We start from the raw sequence: 7,676 nt of genomic DNA on the forward strand, positions 1-7,676 counted from the left end.
CAAGTGGAGTGCCTGGGTTTTTTGTGCCTTTTCCATCATTGATCCCAGTATTGTAGGTGTGGGAGATGCAAGGAGGCATCACGTCTAAGGACTTGTGTGTGTGTGGGTAATGGTGATGGTGGAGAAACCACATATGCTCATTATCAGTCATTTAAATGAAGCGTTTTAATGTGTGAACTTGTGCACCGAAGGAGGCTCAGCAGAGCATGTGTCATGCTTTAATGACCAGTGTGGCACACATAGGGAAATCAGAAATGGCAAGCAGAGCATTTAAATCACGGCAGTGAATTATTGGAGAACGCAAACATCCATTTTAAGTGAAAAGCATGTTAAAAAGCGAAACAATGAAGTAATGATTAGGTATTTTGTTGTTAACGGCTTTGTTTTGGAAGATAGAATTTTCAGTTTCATTTGAAAAACGAAAGAAATTAAATAATGAAAAGATAAACTATTTGTCGTTAACGGCTTTGGTTTTGATTTTTCAGTTTCATTATTCAGTTTTAAACAGGGCTTCATCGATGGCAAGTAAATGTGTTTCCACTGAGCGAGCCCCATTCCTCCATCTCCTCACTGTAGCATTTATCCTCCATTATCCCCAATCCGCTGGATATTTGTCTCATGACAAAGTAAAAGGCCGTCTGATAGAAATTGAATGTTTTTCTCCTCGCAGTCATTAACTCCCACCCCTCCAGAGATTTATATTTTTGCACACACGCACGCACGCACACACACACACACACACACACACACACACACACACACACACACACACACACACACACACACACACACACACACACGCACGCACAACACACACACAACACGCAGGCACGCACGCACTCAAACACACATGCACACAAACACACACACACACACACACACACACACACACACACACACACACACACACACACACACACACACGCACACGCACACGCACACACACACCTGGAGATTTATCCCTTTGTTCTCCACATTTGTCAGTGTCTGGGTGGAGCGGAGGCCTAAATTAATTAGAATGAATGAGCGATTTATTAATTTATTTATTTTGCAGATTTGCAGATTTCAACAAATGCCTCATTCTTCCCTTCGAACCAATCACATTTATGGTGATGAACTTTTAGAAGGGCAGTTGTTGTGCCAGGCCAGGCCATCTCTAGCCTGATTATCATCGACTATCAAATGTCTTCAAGACCAAGAGCATAACAATTAACATTTCCCAAATGGCATAGTCGACCTGCCTCCCTTGGGTTGCTACTGGTGGTATGCTTCCCTACAAAGTGGTGGGAGGAGTTCCCATTTTTTCGGGAGCTCAGAAACGATAAGTGTACAGCTCTTGGCCTGACTAGAAGCAACGCTGAAGGTGTCGCGTCACTAGGAGGGCACGGCCTGGCTAGGCCATCTCCCTTCCACACAGTCTCTGTCTCTGCCATTTGGTTTTCAATCTTAGTTTCCTAGTCTTTCTTCTGGCGTTCTCTGCTATATGGATTGCTTGTATTATTACCCTATTTTGTCTTTCTCCCAGTAGCATTGGGGAGGAGATTTGAACCCAGGTTTCCTGGGGAACCAAACTGGAGCTCTGACCAGAACCAGACTTTTTTAACTTAAGTCACAAGTGCATCCACAAACCCTGGTGAGGGTCACTCCATCACAAAACCCTCTTATGGAGAAACGCTCCTTTTACACCTCCCCTGGAGTTAAATAATTGAGATTTACGGTGCCTTTCTCCTGTACTTCCAGTCACTCTTTGAGGCAGGTGATGTTACTGCTAGTTCCAAGCTTGCATGTTCACAGTATCATCTGCATCATCCTTACAAGTTACTTATGCAGGCATTGACATTGTATGTATTAGTGCTGATAGATGTATCCCTAAAATGAAGTGTTACCTATGCGGTTTCCTGCATCAGCTCAATACGGAACCATACTTTTATTTCTAAATACGGAACGACTCCGTATTTCAATGGATGGTCGGCAACTCTAGATGTAGCCCTTTCATGGAGGTGGGATCAGTGGCTATTCACTAATTGCTGAAAAAGCATAACTGCATAATTACAACATTGCCACTATGACATGGCCAAGAGTCTTAAAGTGGAAATGAAGCAGTGACCTAATATAGGGGTCTATAACACCAGTAAGATAAGCCAGCAAATATATATATTTTTTTGAAGTCTGAAATTTAAGCCGTTAATAAAAAAATAAAGCACAAACACGTAACGTTTCTGTTAACGTTTCCAGCCAACAGCGGGTGACGTCACGCGAATGGTAGTCTCCTATTCTAATGCTTAGTGAATTAAACATTTGGGACTTGCGTGGCTGATTATGAGCTTATTTGCTTAACCCAAATGAAGCAAGAATACGTGGTTGGGTGGGAAAGAACAAATATGAGGCATGAAGGCAGACAAGACATCCCATCACATGAACCACAGGTAAACAAGCAGCTTTTTTTTGCTAAGGTGACAAGTCGCTAACACATTTTGGTATGAGCCAACATGATCACTATTCATAATCATGCGATGTCGTGCAATGTTGCAGTTCCGTACCTTCATCTTCCGATGATTTCGCCAACATTTTCCAAGCACCTGAATTAGGCTACTTTGACATCTCCGTGCCCACGTTTCGGTGTTATCCAGTCAACAATAATCCAAGGCAACAACGCTATTCCAGCCAGTTTGAGGATGCATCCGCGACTTCAATAACATAATAATTTACTACAATAGATGCAGCTACTTTAAGCATGCCATAACTTAATGTAGGCCATGATAGTTTAACGTGTCATTTCCCGTGGCATCAACTTCAAATCCCCAAAGCTCCTCCAACTCCGAGAGCGAGGCGAGAGAGGGGATGGGATAGCCACACACACAGGCTGCGTCCCTTCCCTTCACAAAGCTTTCCAAACTTCCGACAATTTTGCAAGTTATTTTCTATTACTGAATTGAACCACATAGCCAACTTAAAGACATGGGCTTTCAGATTAGCGTCCAACAATGCAGGAAAAAGACGTTATTGGTGACGGTCTGTCACTACAAACCTATGAGATCGAGCAGCCCCAGTCCTGACTCCTGTCCTATGGTGGATGCAATGGGTGGATGGCTGCAGCTATCCCACCATGCTCGTAGCAAAGGCTTTTTGACACAAAGTGATAATGACACTTGGTATTTCTCTTTCATCTGATAGTATAGGTATATAACATAGAAAACCCAGGGACAATGTAAAATGAACCCCTCGTCCTTCTTCAATTTTACTGGCACGATTAGAGTCAGTTGGCGCTGTAGTTAGCACACGCTAACGTTAAGTGAATGGAAGGCTACATTAGCCACCAAGTTCTACCATTCGCGTTACGTAGGCGGCGAACATGGCTGCGCCCTTGTGGCGAAACTCGGTAATAACATGTAATTTTTCAGCAAAACTACTTAAAAGCGCAGTTCAATGAACATCCATTCGTTTATGAAAATAAATAAGCCGCCAAAAAATGATAATAGTTGTCAGTGCTTCATTTCCACTTTAAGTAACATATGAAGACATTTCCATTACCATTTTGATGACCGTAAGGTTGAAAGTGTTAACCATATACCCTACAGTGACACAATGACTGAACATTGTGATGGCACTGACACATTCATTGACAAAAACTTTTGCGGGAGGAACTAAGGATTTTGAGTAGGAGAGTGGCTTTTGCAGGTAATCGACACAATTTTAGGTTGTTTTGAGATCAATGCACTTTAAATCTGTAAATCTTTTTTTGGTTTGTATTTTTTTGGTTTGTATTTTAATTGTATATTTTATGTTTCAGTAATTATTCAGCTAAACAAACATCACCCTCTTGCCAGTGATGCAGAGTGTGTGTGTTTGTGTGTGTGTGTGTGTGTGCGTGTGTGTGTGTGTGTGTGTGTGTGTGTGTGTGTGTGTGTGTGTGTGTGTGTGTGTGTGTGTGTGTGTCTGCGTATGCGTGTGAGTATTGTGAGGGTCCATATGGTTGTGCGTGTAGCACTCTTTAACCACCTGTAAAGATGGGAACACAGACACACACACACACACACACACACACACACACACACACACACACACACACACACACACACACACACACACACACTCTCTCTCTCTCTCTCTCTCTCTCTCTCTCTCTCTCTCTCTCTCTCTCTCTCTCTCTCTCTCTCTCTCTCTCTCTCTCTCCAACAGACACACCCCAAAACAGATGCACACACAAACAAAATGTACAAAAATGTGTCAGCATTCTTATGGCAACATGCAGAGTGTGGCGTTGCTGAAAAACAAAAAGCATGTTTCTTGAAGAGATGGAGTGTTTGTAGATCTTGGTCTTGCTGAATATTTAATGATAATAATAATAATAAAAATAATACTTTTGTTTTATATAGCGCCTTTCGCTTAACATGATATCAGTGTAGGCATGTGTAGGTAAGTACTTTGTAGGTGTGTGCTTGTGGACACTAGAAGCCAAAGGCCTCCAAAAAGAGATGGATTTTAAGGTGTTGTGTAGCCCCTTAATGCGCGCCGTACCTCCAGTGGCACGCTGTAATAGTCATTTAAAATGTAACTACCATAGCACTACAATACTATGACACAACACAGGCCCTTAAGCCGCGTCTTAAGGGGTTAAAGATGACCAGTGAAGGGGCATTTTGAATGTGCTTGGGTAGGTTATTCCAGAGGAATGGAGCAGCTACATGGAAGGCTCTGTCTCTGGTGGCCTTGAGTCTGGTGCCAGAGATGGCCAAGCTGGCCCTTGGAAGAGGGCCGCAGTGATCTTTAGGGGGTGTAGGGGTGGAGGAGGTCTGTGAGGTAGTGGCAGTGGGGTGCCAGACCATGGGGGGACTTGAAAGTGAGGAGGAGATATACTAACTATATGTTTAAGTAACATGGTACAGAATTATAAGGACCAAAATAACCTTTTTAAAGATGAAATCCACACTGATATGTGTACAAAAATACTTAGGATACTTTGGATACTTAGGATAGGATACTACTAAGAACTGTCTTGGTCCTTTTTTACCTCTGTCTCTGTCTGATGCAGATCAAGGCTTTTTTTCCTGTGCTTGCAGTGTGTGTGTGTGTGTGTGTGCGTGCGTGCGTGCGTGCGAGCGTGCGTGTGTGCGTGCGTGTGTGTGTGGTGTTGGTTTCAGGACAAGATGCACAAACAGACAAAAATCGTAATCTTTACAGTGCTCCTCTAATACTGATACTATGGGCTGTGTCATCTTAATCTTTACAACGCTGGTCTAATATCGTCTAGTATCATCCCTGACATTTGAGCGGTCTGCCTGCCTGTCTGTCTGGGTTTCTGGGTTTGTTGTTTGTTTGTCTGGTCTCTCTCTCTCTCTCTCTCTCTCTCTCTCTCTCTCTCTCTCTCTCTCTCTCTCTCTCTCTCTCTCTCTCTCTCTCTCTCTCTCTCTCTCTGCGCATGTGTTTCTGTGTTTCTGTGTGTGTGTGTGTGTAGACACTGTAGATTACGCGTACCCTCTACACTGTTTCAGTGTCCTGCACCGCTGACAGATTGCTATGAATAATATTGCTGCATAATAGCTGCGGCATAAACAAAGTGATCATGGCCATCAAAGTCACACGGTATATTATATAACTATAGTTACTGAAACTATAGGAGCTGGGGATATGGTACATTATGTTTTACGTAGTTACTGGTTATCGGTTAGGTTGAGTTTGTAATATGGTACATTACACTATAGTTATTGAAAGGTTTAGTTTGGAATATGGTACATTATGCTATATCAGAGATACAGTTGCTAAGCTCCTTTAGAAACAATCTCTGGCTATAGTTACTGAAACTATAGGAGTTTGGAATATGGTACACTATGCTATAGTTACTGAAACTATAGGAGCTGGGGATATGGTACATTATGTTTTACGTAGTTACTGGTTATCGGTTAGGTTGAGTTTGGAATATGGTACATTACACTATAGTTATTGAAAGGTTTAGTTTGGAATATGGTACATTATGCTATAGTTACTGAAAGGTTGAGTGAGTTTGGAATATGGTTGAGTTGGGAGTTAAAAGCAGAACTTTTTTTTTCACACATCACAGTCAGTAGCACAACTCACATAGTTATGTACCAGAAGTGAGAATCCATCAAGATATTTACTAGATCCCCTGATAAGATTGAATTTTTGTATTGTTAATGTAAAGTTAATGTTGCTTTACCAAAAATTGTATAAGCTTTTTATTTTTGTCCATTTTCAAATCATATGTCATATGAAACTGCAGAACTTTTCAAATCCGATGTTGACAGTCACACGTCTCTCACACCATGTTATCAAAAAACAACTACTGTTTATTCAATAGCTGTCCATTCACATAACCAGGAAATAACAACTAGTGTATATTTACATAACCAGGAAAATCACAACTGCTGTCCATTCACATAACCAGGAAAATCATGACTACTGTCCATTCAGTAGCTGTCCATTCACATAACCAGGTCCCAAGGCCTTGAACAAGGCCGGAAACTGAAGTAGAATGTTGCCATAGCAAAACGAATTCATTTCACAATGATGTGAGATGTAATAGCAGCTCTTACATCAGATAATACTTTTCACAAGGCTGTAATTGCAGCAGTTCAAGTGTTTTTTTAATCTCTGTAATATAATGTGAATATCTTTGAAGTGGGCTATTGAATTTGGGGCTTTAATGCCCCCGACAGAGAGACGACGAAATATATTGTATACACATGATCAGTATTGAATATCATGTATGGTGTCATATTTAATCCCTTAATGCACACCGTACCTCCAGTGGCTCGCTGTAATAGACATTGAAAAGTTAACTACCATAGTTCTACAATACTATGACATAAAACAGGGCGCTGTGTCTTAAAGGGTTAACAGGAAGGGTGAGAGATGAAGTTCACCAATGAAGGGCTCTTGATCTCTCTGAAGAGCTGTATTTCATGAGAGGGACCGCATGGAGGCTTTTCCAGTCATGGAAAATCATGGAATATGACCGTTACTTTGTATGAACTGAAGGGAACACCATGGAATTTTGTGCAATAGAAATGTAGAATGTACAGTCTATCTTTGTTTCTTATTGGTTTGTTTTTGTCTAAATCTATTCCGGCTTTGACTTTCTAGAATGCAAAAAGTTCCGTTCAGGCAAACATGTAATATGGTCATTGAAATTCTGTTTTATGATCAGGGAAAGTCATGGAAAAGTCAGTGAATTTTGAGTCTTACTTTGAGTGGGAACCTTAGCCCTCTGAGGTCCGAGTGCCCTTCAGAGGGCAATCTCCAAAAGCAAATCTGTAACTCTGTGAGTTTTTGTCATTGAAACATATAAGTCACACCATTAGAAACCTCAGACCTTCCAGGTCCCAAATATATATATATGAAATGAAAATACTTGAAAATGTTTGGGTGGTGCAAGCAGCCTAAAAGCCTCTGAAAAGCCTTAGACCTCAGAGGGTTAGAATGATGTGTGTTTATCCTTATTCCATACAGCATGGCTATTGTGGTGCAATGTAATGATGTCGCTTGTGTCTGTTCATCTCTCTGGAGACAGCATGGGTAAACAGAACGAGAGTGTTGTATTATAGTGTAGTGTAGTGTAATGTAATGTAATGTAATAGAATGAAATGCATGATGTCTGTTCCTCTCTCTCTGTATAGACAGCATGGGTAAGCAGAACAGCAAACTGACCCGGAGGTGAT

General features: G+C 41.4%; 1 protein-coding gene across 3 annotated transcripts in view; it reads left to right on the plus strand.

Annotated features, from left to right (window-relative positions):
• vsnl1a (visinin-like 1a) overlaps positions 1-7,676 on the plus strand; it is an 80,701-nt gene that overhangs the window by 22,883 nt on the left and 50,142 nt on the right. The gene's annotated exons all lie outside the window — the stretch shown is intronic.

The sequence above is a fragment of the Engraulis encrasicolus genome, chromosome 18, assembly GCF_034702125.1.
Source record: "Engraulis encrasicolus isolate BLACKSEA-1 chromosome 18, IST_EnEncr_1.0, whole genome shotgun sequence".
Classification (NCBI taxonomy): Eukaryota; Metazoa; Chordata; class Actinopteri; order Clupeiformes; family Engraulidae; genus Engraulis; species Engraulis encrasicolus.